At 42.2% G+C, this 17,454-nt stretch overlaps 1 non-coding gene across 1 annotated transcript; it reads left to right on the top strand.

Annotated features, from left to right (window-relative positions):
• Positions 1-15,651: 15,651 nt before the first annotated feature.
• On the top strand, positions 15,652-15,723 carry TRNAD-GUC (transfer RNA aspartic acid (anticodon GUC)). The gene has a single exon. It is a non-coding gene; the product is annotated as a tRNA-Asp (tRNA).
• Positions 15,724-17,454: the final 1,731 nt, after the last annotated feature.

The raw sequence follows: 17,454 nt of genomic DNA, 5'->3' as shown, positions 1-17,454 counted from the left end.
GCAGGACTATCTCAATTTCCAATGACACAAATGTACCGAACAATTTTGGGCCGTGCTCTTCGTATCTGATTAAGTTTCAAAACCTACTGAGGCCATACACGGAATGATTTGTAATTATGCACAGAGTAATACTGTTGTAGACGTATTTATGGTTATAATGGTTTAAGATAGGATACTCCCAGGTCCCAATCTTTCGTTAGAAGGATTTATGCAATGAAAACAGGCGAAACGAGAAGATTCACAAATTAAAATTTTAACTATCTTTCATAGCTTTGATAAATAATCTATACTCATTAGTTTACAAAGTTATGGAAACGGTAAAAATCAACCCGGTATTTTATGCGGCAACTACTGAAACGAATGTTGTTTTTAATCAAGAATCAAGCTGGAGGGTAAAATCTTTTTCCAGTCTTCCATTTAGTGAGTAGACATCCCGAATATAACGACACCCTGCGAGTGCAACAGAAGCCTGAAATTAGTTAAAAATTAGTCTTCACCCTGAAGACGATGACAGAGTTAGCCGTCGAAACGTCGGTGCACACCACGCTGACCCGGTGGGAAACCCGAGAGAACTTCCTGAATAAAAAATTATTATGTTGACGAAATATACCTTTTAAATACAGCAATTTCAGAGTGTAAAAATCATTCGCCTTGTCTGGGATTCGGACCGGGGTTCCTCGAGGTCCTGCTGAGTGCATTCGTCAGTTAAGCTATCGAGGCATCCTCTTAAACCCGGAAATTGTGGGGGCTTAAAAGGAACAAGATGTTGTGACGAAATACTATACATACAATGCCACGGGAATTTGTAGTCGTACGCGACGCGCCACAGTCCACGAGGTTAAGGACAACTTTAAACACTTAGGCTGTTTTTACCTTGACAAATTCCAAAGAAACTGCGGGAGATACCGTAACAGTAACTTTTTATGGAGTCATCCGCTAATGTGCATTTCAACGCAACAATTTGAGAGTGTTAAAATCATTCGCCTTGACCGGGATTGGAATGCGAATGCCTGTGATATTGCACGCACGGTATTTCGCCACAACATCTTGTTCCTTTAAAGACCCAAACATTTCAAAGCTTAAGTAAACGCCTTGATAGCTTAACTGGCTGAAGCACTCGGTCGGTCATCGAGGGGCCCGGGTTCGAATCCCGGTCAAGGTGAATGATTTTTACACTCTGAAAATGTTGCATTGAAATCCATATTAGTGGATGACGTCAAAAATTACTGTTGCGGCATCTATCGCAGTTTCTTGAAATTCCTTTTAAATTTCAGAGCTATGTGGAAATATTATAATTTAAAATGTGAACACTATTTAATTTTCTTTCAAAATAATATCTTTGTGGCAACAATAAAAATAACACATTAGGTTACAAGTCCACTAGAATTTAAGTTGGAATAGCACATTTACTCTGGTGACTTTATTTCAAGAGCCACAATTTGGACTCATTTGAGTGTGGTTGCTGGACACCAACGATAGATTCATCGAATTTAAGTAATTTAAGTTGCATTTGGAAAATTTACGATGATAATATTGTCTTTCCTTTTAAAACAATGAAAAATACTTGTGTCGCACTAAATATTTCCACCATTATCTTCGAAGTCGGTAATATCTATGAATGAGTTATTTAATGCGTAATAACGCCCTTCGACTAACTCGTCCAGCATCGCTAGAAGTTTTACTTGACGCCTTGCATAACCAGAAAATGAATGAATGATGAACCAAAAATGAACAAATTTATATATTTTCGAAAAAATTAAGAAATCTTCATGATTCGACCAGTGTTTTATCGAGATTATGGACAAAGATTTCATTCGTTCAATAAGAGTAACTAGATGACTTTTTATCGCTGAGCCTGATTACGGGCTTGCCACTTACGCGACTCTCCGAATGACGCCGAGGTTTACCAAGTTGAAATGTTCGTAAATTAGGAATCTTTCCAAAAAAAAGGATACAGGTATTATCAATAAAATGAAAAAATATAAATTCTAAAATCATGATGCGAAACATTCGAAGCACAGAACTGGATAGATGTTTAATGCAGAATTCCCTTAACAGCTGATTTCTCCGCGGAGAAAGTTTTCCGATATCAATATTTCGGTAAGTAGTATCACATTCAGGTAGTTGGAAGAGATAGCACTCAAGAAAAGTAAGGGACTGTCACTTCTTCACAGTTCTCTTTAGCAGATAATTGGTCCAGTTTCTGTGACTGGTTTCACCTTCATTGGGAGTGGATATTTCAAGGATACATATCAATACATGAGACGACGAAGATTGAAACGGGAGGAAATCATTTAAAGTAAAAGAAAAAGGAAGAAGAGCACTTATTTTGGGAATGCGGGGGAGGGGTGGAAAAGAGACGTGAAAGGGAACGAGAAAAAGAAAGTTTGCAAGAGTAGGAGGCACACAAAGGTCGTCTGCAAGGAATCTCGAGAGTTCGGAATGAAGACGCGGGGCAAATCCCCACATCTGCGGAGCCAAGAGACCAAGCGTTTCAGAATAATGACGTGAATAAAATAGTCTATAATGTAAGATCAATGAGAAGTGATTTTGGGTAAATATATTTCCTGAAAAGATAAAAATATCATACTAGAGTGGTTTGTAAGGTTAAGGGTTTCTAGAAAATTCTTTAACTAAATGTATCACATCATTTAAAGCAAACATAATCACCGGAACAGGATAGGAAAAAGAAACCATTACTTTTAAGCACCATTGTGCATTCAAGTTGCCTGATGTAGGTTGCTGGATTGTGTTTTGTTAGGAGTCACAAAATATTTATTTGGTAGTTGTTTTCATCCAAAAACCTACTTTAACCAGTAGATTACCTTACAATAATAATTACTGAGAGTACGAAAAACATACGAGTACATATACATTATCAGAGGGGAGGGAGCAGACTATATTTAGGGACCCATTAGAATTGACGGCTTAAAAACGTTGAAGGGCAACATCTGGGTTCAAAGGGGTTTATTTCTTTTTATACTTTTAAAAAATTACTTCAAAAGCCAAATACTTTTCTCTGAATGTTGTAACGATGGCGTGAGGGTTATTTTGGAAAAACTATGACCACCTTCCTCTGCAGGCCCCTTCCATTTCGAATGACCTTTACCCATCAACTCCCGTTTCAAACGCCCACGAAGCAAGTACCCCCAATCTTCTGCATACCCTAAAAACCAGCCATATCCACTAGCCACAATCCTCCCGCCTCCGTAACCCTTGAATGTAAGCTTCAAAAAAGTGGTCCAAAAGTGAATTATTGTAGTGGAACCCTTTACGGTGTGTGCTCTCGAAAAATTTGCAAAGGTATCAACACACCCATTTACATAGTACTGAGGAACAGAATACTGCGCGACTTCCTTTACAATAAATTCTATAATTCTCTCTATGAGGTCAACAAAACTATATCCACAACACCAGGTGGAAATCTTCCCCGATTGCGTGGACAAATATAAGATGAACAGAAATTTAAATCTCTGAATCCTGATTCAAATAATATTGCCTTACATACTGCTTGGGCAAACACGCAAACCTCTTCCCTCCTGAACGGTAAGATATGTTGCACCACATGTCACAAAGCAAGGAAAGTCGATACGAGTATCACCGAAGGGCTTAGAAAACACGGGGAACTCGGGAATGACGCGACTGCTTCCACAGCAGACGACGCACTAAGCGGTCCTTCACGAGGGGAACGTAAATACTTACTGCATTCGCAACTCGAACGCACAAATGGAAGTGGGAGCAGAGGCGAGCGGGGGGGACGAGCAAGGGGAGGAGGGTGGGGGGCACCCCCTCACCACACCTCGCACCTCCACGGCGCGCGACCCTGCGTTATCCCAGTCGGCACCGCCACATGCAGGACGAGGAGGAGGAGGAAATACGAGAAGGGGTTTAGAAAAAATTCAATTAGGCCTTCGTGAAAAGGAGATCAAAGATGCGCACTTCCGACAGAGTCGGGTGTTGGGGAGGGGGGTGCGGGAGAGAGGCCGAGTTGAAGACCCTCGACAGAAATCAAACATTCCTCACTCCCTCCGAGGAAACACTTCGTTCTTTTTAATTTGTTAATTCGAAATAAGTAATGAGTTTGAAGTTGCCTCTCCTCTGGATTTGATAATCGCCCGGTTTCTTGCTTTCATTCTCTCTTCATTCTCGCCCTCTGAGACGATACGAGAAGATTCCTCCTTCCAGCGAATCCCCCAGCATCACAGGTGAGCCCTCGAAGCAATTAGAATCGCTCCCGCCCCCGCTCTCCTCGGAAAAGGGACTTCTAACCGAGCAGCACTCGATTTAATGAGTAGAAGACTCGCGGAAGTAGAGGATCCATGGATTTACATAGGGGGGGGAAAGGGCGAGCCGTTCCTATGAGATGGAGGCGAAGTTTAATCAGGAGAAAGTCTCTGAGAAAGAGGAAAAGAGTCGCGCCGATATCCACCAATGGGCGAGCGTTGGTCTGGCGGGGCAGAGAGGGGATATCCTCTGGTGGTGCCGGTCCGTGCTCCGTGGAAACACTCCGTGGGAGTGGACAATCAGGGCCGAAAGGCATACTCCTCCTCCCCCGCATACGCAAGCGAGGAGCGGAAGATGGAAGTTGTATCTCGGCCTCGTTAATGCGATAACGCTGTGCACACTGGCAATCAGTTCGCACGAATCACAGGCGCTAATTTATGCTAATGGGATTATAGTGAGGTGACCAAATACTTGTGGTGGCCACGGTAAGAAACGGGAAAGGAGGATTTGATGTTTTTTTATGAAATAAATCGGGAAAAAATTACTTAAACGATATCATTTTGCCCGTAAATGGCATTTTTCCAAAGACGCATATATACCTCTACAAAAAAGTGCTTTTGATCACATTTTTAACTACCGTCTTCCAACTTCTTTAGCCTTGCGGAACTTTGGTATGATGCCACCACTGTGTTACCAAAAAACAAGTTAAATTTTCAATATTTACGGACAGATATTTTTACACAATATGTTTCTATCATTTGGTGCGAACCGAATTAAGCGTAATTTCCGGAAAATCCGAATGTATAAACTAAAAATGATTGAAGAATAATCTAGTAATTATAGTAAACATAAAATACGTGCACCGTCAAAAGTTCACATTGGAAAAAACATTCGGTCAATTGGACATGAATTTAAAAATAAAGGAGACCTCCAGGCAAACCTAGGTACTTCCCTGAACTCGTTTCCCAAATATACGTCATTTGCCGAGTTCTTGCAACAATCTTATGCAATACTTTCTACCGACATCAAATTCGTTCAAACTCTCTTATATCTTTCATTGTATTTTGACTTGTATTCGTGTCTTTTTAATGTTTAAAATCCCTACTCCCTGATCCCCTTGAATCACGGGTACCGAAACCTTAATTACGGAGCAAGGATAAGGGAGAGGAGGGAAGTGAAGCCACGGTACGCGAGCGGAGAGAGCTCCCTTCCGCAAACACACACATACACACAGGGAGAGATGCCCGAAACAAGCCATCGGCCTCTCCGTTCCGTAATACCATTCCAGAATATTCTCACCTTTACAAATATAACTTTCGCATTGGCATCTATAAATGCAGACGTCTACATAACGCGAAGCTTGTTCACACGAAACACTGGAACAGGCCCGAGGACGGGTTGCTAAGGGATGCGACCGCATGCCGAGTTCATTTCTTCGGCGGAGGCTTCGTTTGTTATTTACGATAGAAAATGACAAATTGAGGGATATCCCATGGAAGAGGAAGAACATCGAATACCGTCGCAATCGTCCGGCTTTGTATGTTCAGTGCAGACTCTGTGAGGAGGAAGGGGAATGAGTGGATGAGGTAGATTTGAAGTACTTCTCTCACTCCGACGCCACGGGCACCAGTCCTAGGCATGGCATTGTTTCCTTCTTCATTAAGGTCCATTTTAAGTCTTGCTCGAGTTTCACTCAGAGCTCAAAAGATAGGTATTTGTGAATGAAAGCTTTTAGTAATAACCGACGCAGTCGAAGTTTTTTAGCATATTACATCAATCACGTTTCTCATTACAAAGGTCTTAGGTAGATTCCGAGGAGAGACATGCCAAAATTCTTTGGATTCTACAACTTGTCGCTTAGGAATTAAAATACGCCAGCGGACCACGCATCAAAGGTGGAGTTCACACTCATGCGATGGGGAGTTGACAGGAGTGTTATTAATAATAATTTGACATGCCCAGATACCGAGCGGCAACACAAGATATTTGGTGAAATATTATTTTTGGGTGGCATAATACAACATTATATGCATGCTATGGAGGTCATCGCTCAAGCCAATAATCCATGGCGCTGAGCCAATGTAATTTTATTTTCATAATTACATAATTTTCCTGTGGTACAGGCACTAGTTGCAATTCCGAATTATTATCATTGGTGATTTCCACATTTTTCGGGCTGCGTCCGCGTATGTCGTTTAAAAGTACAACAGTTTCGCCAGCTATCCTGCTGGCGTCCTCAGGTCAAGGATGAAAAGAAGCTTGTTGTCCCGTCTTATATAGGAAAAATCCGGCGCCAATACCGGGAAATTTCTTGGCCAATCAGGGAACGTCCTCATATTTGCGCGGGATTATTCGTTTCCACGCACTGTGGAGTGGATATCCATCCTCTCTGTTAAAATTTTTCCCCAGAGGGCAACCAAGGCCAAACAGTTTAGAGCATCGGCCATCGCTGAGCACGCCTGGAGTGAACCTGGACACTCTATTCTCTTCGACGACGCTAAAATAATAGCGAAAGAAGGAAAATACTTCCAGAGAATAATCAGAGAGGCCATTGAAATCGTTAAAAGGCCAAAAAATTTTAACAGAGAGGATGGATATCCACTCCACAGTGCGTGGAAACGAATAATCCCGCGCAAATATGAGGACGTTCCCTGATTGGCCAAGAAATTTCCCGGTATTGGCGCCGGATTTTTCCTATATAAGACGGGACAACAAGCTTCTTTTCATCCTTGACCTGAGGACGCCAGCAGGATAGCTGGCGAAACTGTTGTACTTTTAAACGACATACGCGGACGCAGCCCGAAAAATGTGGAAATCACCTACTCATCGCCGCGGAAACCTTCGAACGAACATTACTCACCTCTACGGGGAGGAGATTCACAGGAAGATAAGGAGATTCGAGAAGCTCAGAACGAGGAAGGAGAGACTTTTGACATCGTTAGCGTTCCTTCAACGATGCAGAGACACGGAGACGATTCCTACCTGCGTAGAAGTCAAACACCACCTGAACACACCCAAGGCTAAGAAGATCCTCCGCCGCTGCAGCGAAGACCTTCTGAGAGAGAGAATTCACGATAAACGTTGGAACCTCGACCGCCTCTCCGAAGAATTGTACTATATTCATTTGGAGCTGGCTGCCACCCTACAAGCTGACGATTGGGACACAACCGAGCGGATTACGTACGACTCTTCCCGAGCCAGTCTAATGGCGACGCGGGAAAAGCAAGTCAACAAATTCAACAAACTTCATTGTAAGCAGCATCCACTGACCTCGATTAATGGGGCTGACAATGGCCAATCGGTTGTGAACTTGACGGACCTTCATTTAGATGAAGCCACCCTCGCAGTCTTATCTAAGGGTCTGAACTTCGCTTTGACCCCAAGGACGATACCACTTGAGAAGGTCATCGCGGAGGTAGAGTCATCGATCCGGAGACTTCCGAAGGCGGCCGCCGACGAAATCCGAGAAGATGTCGCACGTATCCTCCATGGCGCAAAACCACCAAGATCAAACACCATCGGCAAAGAAAGGAGAGCACTGAAGGAGCTAAGGGACAACGAGAGTATAATCATTTTACCAGCTGACAAAGGCAACGCAACAGTCCTGATAAATAGAGAGGATTACGAAGGGAAAATATCGCTCATCCTCAGCAGTCCGACTTATAGGAAATTGAAAAGCGATCCGACTGCCAAGACGGAGAGAAGCACAAGGGCTATCATTAAACGATCGCTTATTCCAAAAGAAGAGCAACGACGCCTGCTTCCGACTGCACCGAAACCACCGAGACTGTACGGCCTGCCCAAAATTCACAAGAAGGATGTACCTCTCCGACCGATTGTGAGCCAGATTGACGCTCCGACTTACCAACTCGCCAAGTACTTGGCGCGGTCTCTGCAGGACCACGTCGGACAGACACCCAGCTTCGTAAAAAACTCGACGCATTTCATTGACGTAATAAGAAACATCACCATCCACGACAACGATCTCATGGTCAGCTTCGATGTTGAATCGCTTTTCACCAGCGTCCCTATTGAGGAATCGCTGAATATCATCAAGGAACTCACCTCCCGCGGAATCCCTAAGGACTTTCCAGGATTGGTGGAGCATTGCCTCCGCAATTCCTTCTTCCTATGGAATGGTGACCATTACGAGCAGATGGAAGGAGCTGCGATGGGCTCACCCCTCTCCCCGGTTGTGGCCAACCTCTACATGGAGAGCTTCGAAAAGAAAGCACTGGAATCCTGCGACAAGCGGCCCTCACTGTGGCTAAGATATGTCGACGACACTTTTGTCATTTGGTCACACGGAGAGGAAGAATTAAAAAAGTTCCTGAAACATCTGAACTCACAGCATCAAGCCATCCACTTCACTATGGAGGTGGAAAAGGATCATCAACTGCCCTTCTTGGACGTCATGGTGAAGAGAAATAAAGGGAATGGGAGGCTTGGACACAGAGTATACAGGAAGCCTACTCACACCGACCGCTACCTTAATGCTGCATCGCACCACCATCCCAGTCAGAAGACCTCACTGGTAGACACACTTGTCAACCGAGCATATAAAATATGTGACTCCGATTCTATTGCTAACGAGAAGAAACACTTGACAAATGCCCTGCAAAGGAATGGATACAGCGCTCATATGATCCAAAAAAGGGCCGAGAAGGAAGAAAAGAAGAGACAAACCACCGCTGTTCCTGACAGAGAGGAAGACTCCAGACCACGTCCGAAGGCTTACGTCACCATCCCCTTCATCGCAGGGACTTCGGAAAGAATCGCGAGGGCTTTAAGGAAACATGATGTGGTGACCAGATTCAACTGCGTCACCAAGATAGCTGACACCCTACCCGGACCCAAGGATGGAATTTCACCGTTAATATCAGAAGGCGTGTACCAAGTGCCATGCTCCTGTGGCAAATGGTACATCGGTGAAACGTGCAGAGCGCTGAAAACACGCATGAGTGAACACCAGAGGGCAACCAAGGCCAAACAGTTTAGAGCATCGGCCATCGCTGAGCACGCCTGGAGTGAACCTGGACACTCTATTCTCTTCGACGACGCTAAAATAATAGCGAAAGAAGGAAAATACTTCCAGAGAATAATCAGAGAGGCCATTGAAATCGTTAAAAGGCCAAAAAATTTTAACAGAGAGGATGGATATCCACTCCACAGTGCGTGGAAACGAATAATCCCGCGCAAATATGAGGACGTTCCCTGATTGGCCAAGAAATTTCCCGGTATTGGCGCCGGATTTTTCCTATATAAGACGGGACAACAAGCTTCTTTTCATCCTTGACCTGAGGACGCCAGCAGGATAGCTGGCGAAACTGTTGTACTTTTAAACGACATACGCGGACGCAGCCCGAAAAATGTGGAAATCACCTACTCATCGCCGCGGAAACCTTCGAACGAATATTATCATTGGTATTCTACCATTTAAGATAGAAAAAACAATTACGAACATTTTAAGTAATAATATACAATATAACCAAGTTGGGTTTAATCAAATAATTCACATAAGATGAATAATTCTAAGAAAGGATTATGGCACTCGGAAATGATATCTACGATATTCTCCATCACGTCACTAGATACAGACAAGAATCAGCCTAATTCAATATTATTGAATATTTCATGACAACGATTGTGCAATTCGGATTTCATTTCTTTGCAAAAGATAGAGAATGATATCTAAAATCGGAGTCGGAAAATAAATGTTAAGTCGCCTATGCACTGCTTGACTAATGTCAAGCACGGCTTGAGGCTTATTACGGAAGAATAAGGAAAATAAGCAAGCCATGAATTATTATTAAAATGCAAAAGACATTCTCACCTTCCCCATTCATCCATTTGGATGAACAGATGTCAGATTTTCGCATATAATTCCGTATCGGGTCCCATTCAATTCAACAGAGAGTAATTGAAACATAACATTCACGCCTCAACAGATGAACATTCCACGTGAATTTACCTTGTATGTGTATCTTGGCTTTCAGATACGAGTCTAAATAAGATTTATTACAAACCACTCGTGCGACTAAAATCACTGAAAGGGCGGGCCGATGAATATTGCATGAAAGCGCCTCGGTCGCACCCCTCTCTACCCCCCCCCCCCCCCGCTCTCCCTCGAACGCTACCCACAAGCCTATCTCCTAGCGACGCAGACTCAAAATCTCTCATTTTCCCGCAGTGGTCTCGCATCATCCCCAAACGGTAAGCAAGGGAATCGTCGCATCAGGAGCGTGAACAATGGACTTCTGGGATTGCAGCGTCGCTGGATCTCCCGCTCCTCACCAAGGAGGCAGGAGAATACCGAAGGAAAAGGCGACTGCGAGGTGAACTCGGACATACGCCGGCGAGGTAAACCTCATACTCTTCAATTTAAAAGTAAATACTTTGATGAAAAATCACGTACAATCAATAAAAAATCCCATTTCAAAATTCAGAAGAATTAACATAAGGTTTCACATTATCCGCCACGTTTTTCAGTGAATTGGAAATTCAGTACGATACATATGGAATGAGAATAAATATAAATAAAGCAAAGGTTATGCGGTTCTCCAGAGTGAGAAAGGGTAAGCCTAACGCTAAAATAGGATAGCAAAAACTAGAGCAGGTGGAACAGTTTACGTATCTCGGAAGTGTTCCGGAGCATAATGATAAAGGTACAAGGGACGTAAGGAGAATTACTGAACCAGATAAAGAGGCTTTCACAAAGAGGGAATTGATTACAGGAACTTTGAGTAAGGATATTACGAAAAAAGGCTCGTCAAAACTTTGATATGGAGCGTAGTAATGTGCGGTGCGGAAACGTGGTCATTGAAGCAGGAGGATAGACGTAGATTAGAGGCTTTTGAAATGTGGGTGTGGAGAAGAATGGAGAAGGTGAAATGGACAGAGAAGAAAACAAATGAGGAAGTACTTGGTATGGTGGGCGAAGAGAGGGGTTTGTTGGGAGAAATCCTATGGAGGCAGGAAAAGTGGATTAAGTGGGTATTGACCGGCAGTGGGATGTTGAAGAATGTGATAGAGGGGAGAATGTTGGGCAAACGAGGTAAGGGAAGGAACAGGATAGGGATGTTGGACGGGATGAAGGGAGGAAGAAAGTACTCAGAGATGAAGAGGAACCTGATGTAGAGTAGGATGTTGGGTTGGGTTTTGTTAGGGCAGACAAGAGAATTATTTGGTATTTGTGACCATCCAAAACCTACATTAACCGGTACATTATCATTGATAATAACCATCCTTCACCTAAAATTATGCATAGGGTAGAAACTTCACCTCTGCCGCCGATATCGTTCGAAGGGTGGTCCATTTCAATTTTGTCTACAGTGTTACACGCGCGCGACTCATCCCGTTGGGAAGTTTTTTTTTCGCGCATCACTCACACAGCGCCATATTTACTATATATATGTAGATAACAGTGGGATTAAAATTCCAGAGTAAAATCCCTTAATTCAATGGTTTCAGCCTAGTCGTTCTTTTAGACGCTAAATGCCTCTTGTGTTCGCTTTTCAACCTCCTACTGAGATAAATCGAAGCGCTCTTACACGGCAGGGTTCATGCCGACTAGTGCGAGTCAAATAGCGAGAGATGTTTCACGACACGAGGTCAGCAGCACGGCAGAGTTCGCAAGAAAGTTTCGGTGGGAAGCTTCTTCGTTCCGCGAGAGAGTCTGACCGATTCGCAAGGTGAAAATGGTACGATTTTGCATGCATTACTGGCGTAGACAAAGAGAATCATGAACAATTATCCTCATTTCAGAGCATAAATGAAATGTAAATTCATACATTTTTACCTTAAAAATAAGTCTTGATTAAAGAAGTTTGAATGTTTCACATCGGATAAGTACGAAAAATTGAAAACAGTCAATGTACATTATCAAACATATTTAAAAAATTACGCTCAAAATATAAAAATGAGTAAAGTGAATAATTATCATTGATTTCTGTTATTATCATCAACATGGGAATATCATCCTCAAGATGAAGAAATATAAACTCGAGGTAACTCAAGACATTAAAACTTCTCATAAATTTCTAAGTAAAAAAGTAACGGCTGTAATCTAATATAAATTATCATTCTCGTTAAAATTTCACTCTCATGCCTGGTTTTCTTATATAAGATTTTCCAAATTTCAAATATTTGGTTTCTCTGTGAAAATTTAAACGGGATAGACATTTTATAAATCTCTTGAGCTAATCTTTCATTGAAGCTCGCTAATAAATAAATCTGGCATTTTTTCACACAAAAAACCTTTTCAATACTACCAGTTTGGCTCCCTAGGCGATAACATCAGGCCTCATTTACCTGATGATGTCGCCTATGCGTCGAAACCGGTAGAATTATAAAGGCTTTGTGTTTGAAAATATACCAGGTTTATTTATTCAGTCATCATGAATTATCATTTATTCAGTCATCATTTATTCAGTCAGATCATGAATTTTCACTAAGTAGAGCCTCAAATCATTTAATGAATCGAAAGCTATGGCTCTTTGTTATGTTACCATTATTAATATAACTTGTATTCTAAAGTTTAAGATAGGTTTCTGACGGACATGGACTATACAGAGGCACAGCGATGCATCTCTTTGCCTCCCCTAACAAAATCAAACATGACACCCAACTCCACAACAAGCCCTTTTTCGATTCTGTGGCGCCCTTTCATCAAGTTGAGGGAATCGAACCCTATACTGAAAAGAGAAAGAAGACAGCAAGTGCTAGGAATTATTCGTCAAATAAATGAATATTTTGCTGAGATGGCGTCACTAATAATTAAAGAGACGAAACGCGGAGTAAAGACATAACGGACGCATAGAACATGTCAATAAGAAAGACTGATATTACTTGGGCATATCCTTGTAGTGTAAGACATGGCAGTCTCCACGTGAAATTAAGGCGAGAGTGATGGAATAGGGCAGAGTAGAAGAATGGTATGGGATGGGTAATGCAAGCAAAGGATGGAAGAAGTGGCCGGAAGAGAAAATGTATGACGGAGTCAAGAGACCAGCAGATCGGGAGACGGGAGTGGAGAGCCGCATCAAAAATAGCCTCGGACAGATATCCAATGATGAGAAATTGAAAGGAGCGGAAACGACATAAGCCATTATGCCTTCTAAACTAATTAACTAAACTTATAAACTAAAAATCTCGTAATTACATGTTTTAGTCGTAGTCTCCATCAGACTAAAAATAACAAATTAGGTACACATAGTAAAAAAATGGTTCTCCATCATTTGAAGAAAGTAATTAGAATCAGCATTCTTGCACTCATTTCGATTCGAAGAATATAAGTTACGCTAGTAATAAAAAAAAGACGTTTTTGAGAAAAATTATTAAATTGTGGGCTTGTGCTGAAGGACTGAAGAAATGGAAATGATTAAATGAAACAAAATAATCAATACCTAAACTAGGCGACATTTATTGCGTCAAAATACAGACCCCGGACCGCTCTTTTTTCCCTAAAAGATTGTAAACGACCTTTCACATTTGAAGGTGCGCACAGATGTCATAAAAACCGGGACATATGAAGGGTTAACCCGCAAACATGTCCGTGTGATATATAGATAACAAACTGGCCCTGAAATATTAATTATAATCAGCCCATTTGAAATATCTATCCCGGCAGTTCAATTAATTGCAATAGTCTTGCTACATTCTCCACCATTCTCAATGAAAAAAAATAGGAATTCCACAACGTAAATACCAAATAACTAGAAAAAAGGAGGTTTGTAATTGAAAAATTATACATATATCTCATAGAAAATGTGTAATATAATGATGGAGTAGCGGTAATGAATTAAGCACAAGCTATTCTAGGTGATCCCAAACCTTTATTCTTTGCATACCCAGCTGGATGTGATTAAACAGTTAAGTATTTAAATGAATAAGGTAAAGCGGCGCGCTGTAGTCATTTTTAACTTTAATGGATCCTCATAGAGGGAGGGTTTGCTATCAATGGATATGAACATCATATGGGCATTTCAGACACATCAAACGCTCATAATTGAGAAACATTATTTTTCTAACCTAGTGTTCATATAGTCTGTACATTCATTATAATTGATCGATGGTTATTTCCGGGAGATTGAAACGGAAATTAAGAAGATACCATTTTGAGAAAAATGTAGAATATTTAAAAGTGAATAACAACAGCAAAATAACCATTGACATTAAAGAAGAACCGACACTGAAACGCGTAATTGTCTGAGTACATTTCTTCGGCGTGATCCAGACATTCTACTCAGTCATTATGTGATTGTTAGTAGTACTATAATGGTTTAGAGTGGGTTTTCGATGGACCCCATTAACTAATATACTTGTGAGCCCTAACCAACAGGACAAAATATACAACGATCCTGTATTACATATTACAACAACTCAATCTGTAGCTCAGCCTACCTTCTTCAAATCCATCCAAAACACCTCTCTTCCTTTCCTGCCACTACCTCATTTTAACTACACCCACTTCGGATTTCTCCCCAAAGTCGTCTCTCTTCCTTTGCCATGGCGCCTAGTACTACATCGTTGGTTTTCCTCATCGTTCATTTCGATTTCCTCATTTTTCCCCATAGTTTTCTCCCACGGGTATTTTCTTTCTCTTAAACCGTACTCTCCAACCTCACTCCCGGCTCTCCCTCCTACCTCCTCACTATCTACTTCTTCCTCCCCATGACTGCTTGTCGGCACGTACGTACACCTGAATTACCACTACATTTAGCGGGCCTGCTCTTATTTCTATTTACAATACTGTCACCTGCCCACAGTTTCACCTGCTCCAAGCTCATCGCACTTCTCCCAAGATTCATATTGATACTATAGCTACCTCATATTAACTTTACGCAACAAATTACTCCACGAGTATCGTTCCAATATACAAAGCTATCTTTCCGTCCTATCCTTCCTAGCATTAGACCGAGTAGGTTGTTTAATATACCAATAATTTTCCAACTCCTCCCTCGCCTGGCCAACTTTATCCCTTGCATCTATGTCTTTAAGATCCCATCATTAATCAAAATGCTTTGCATCCGTCTTTCCTGCCTCTTTCTGAGAGAAACCTGCAAATAAAGTTTAAAAGAACTTTTTCTTAACAGCCTAACTTATATAACATTGAGTAAGGAAATTAATAAACTGACAGTTTCTTTGCTAAATGCATTTCTCCTTATTTCCGTGCTACTAATTTGACAATATTTGCGCGATACACTTTCATTGTTCGGTAAGCTCTTCCAGATGCCCTTACATATAACCTCCTTAGCTTTTCTTTTTCTCGCCAACGACATAACCGCGATTATATTTACCTTTATTCTCATTCCATGCCTATCACACTGACGATCTAATGCCCTCTGTTATGCTTGTATCCCCTGGCTGCTGTTGTTGAAATGCCCATTAACTCAAACAAAAAGAGTACAAAGACCGGTAGTTTCTAAGTCCTCGGTAGTATAGTGGTCAGTATCCCCGCCTGTCACGCGGGAGACCGGGGTTCGATTCCCCGCCGGGGAGAATTTTTTTTCTCGGCACAGTAGAAATTGCATTTTTGGATAACTATGCCATAGTATTTCCAATGGTTGCAGTTGACTTGTAGCTGGTTGAAGGCACTAGTTAGGTCTAGTTTGACCATCCAGGAACCCTGCGGAATTAAAGATATCGTCCGTGCTGGCCCTAATAGGGAAATCTTTGGTTTATGGACGTGAGGCGTCCAGGGGATGAGATCTTGGATGAATCTGAAGTTACTGTCTGCATGATAAAAGATAAATAATATTTTTTGAATTTGCCGCGGATTCTGCTCTATTTTGAATGTGCTATCCTTTCCCTCACCACTGTCTTCCTTCGTTTCCTATTTATTTTCCACAACCTTCTCAATCGCCTAAACATGGACCACCCTCATCCCATTCCGTCTTGGATCCGAAATTTTCGCCGTCACGCCTATAAGCTCGCCAAATACACAAGCCACACCGAGTTTCTCACCTCCTGCCTGTCCTTAGGAATCGTTCCCAACGGTCTAGTCATTTCCCTACCACTATCTGCTACTCTTCCCGATATCCACCCCATACTTAATGCATTTTCTTACCAAAAATCTTTAGAATACACCCACCTTATCCTTATGCAATACCAATGCATTCGTGAACAACACAAATCAAACCTTTTTTCCCTCTTTAAAATAATCTCTTTAGCTTCTGCTCACCTAATTCCACAACTCAACGCCATAATTTCGTCTGCCCTACGTTCCCTCCAACAAAAACGTCAAACTCTCCTTAAAAAGCTGTCCAACTTGTATATTTCCTACTTCCGAGTTGGTCTCAAAATTCCACACTCTCACCCTTTCCCGCCACCTCCTCCTCAACCACCCCCACTCTTTCAATATAAGCCTGACCTCCGCAGCATTTACAACCTTCCCCCTCCTCCCAAAGGCCCTCCGGTTTTTCCAAAACGCCAGCCACCACCGAACAATCCCAACACCCCCCCTCCCTCCGACAATGCCCATGACATTGTAAACCTTTCAAACACCAGCCTTTCAGACAATGAAATATCCGTTCTTAGCAAAGGCCTATCCTTCTCCCCTACACCAAAAATAAACCACATAAACATACTCACTGATACCCTCAATTTCTGCCGAAACCTTCGATGGCGCGCCTTCTGGAAATCACAAAGTAAACCTTTCAGTAACCTAAAAACCAATCCCGCACTTGACAAATTCCGCCCGGCTTCAACTCATGAGCCAAAACCTCTTCCTAGTAACCACCCTGTCGAAATTTTTATACGTCTTCTCATCGAAAAAGTTTCCAATCAATCCTTCAGAAAACATCTCAGACCGAAAAATAACCTCTCCATGAACGAACGTCATGCCCTAAAAACCCTACAGTCCAATCCTAACATCGTTGTTACCTCCGCCGATAAAGGCTCCTCTGTTGTAATTCTAAACACCAATGATTATATTTCCAAAGCCCTCGCTCACCTGAACGATACATCCACCTACACCACTCTAACCAAAAACCCAACACAAACTTTCCAAACCGAAATTCGGTCTTTTCTCCTCCACTCCGGACCAGAAGAAGGCCTCACCTCCCAAGACATATCCCTACTTTCACCCCCAAACCCCAGAACACCCCAGTTTTATCTCCTCCCAAAAATACACAAACCCAACATCCCCTGTCGTCCTATAGTTTCCAGTTACAATTCTCCCACCGAAAGAATCTCCGCATTCCTTGACCACCACCTACAACCACTTGTACT

The sequence above is a fragment of the Hetaerina americana genome, unplaced genomic scaffold (assembly GCF_022747635.1).
Source record: "Hetaerina americana unplaced genomic scaffold, ioHetAmer1.1.p SCAF_19, whole genome shotgun sequence".
Lineage (NCBI taxonomy): Eukaryota > Metazoa > Arthropoda > Insecta > Odonata > Calopterygidae > Hetaerina > Hetaerina americana.
This window is presented reverse-complemented; position numbering and strand designations above follow the sequence as displayed.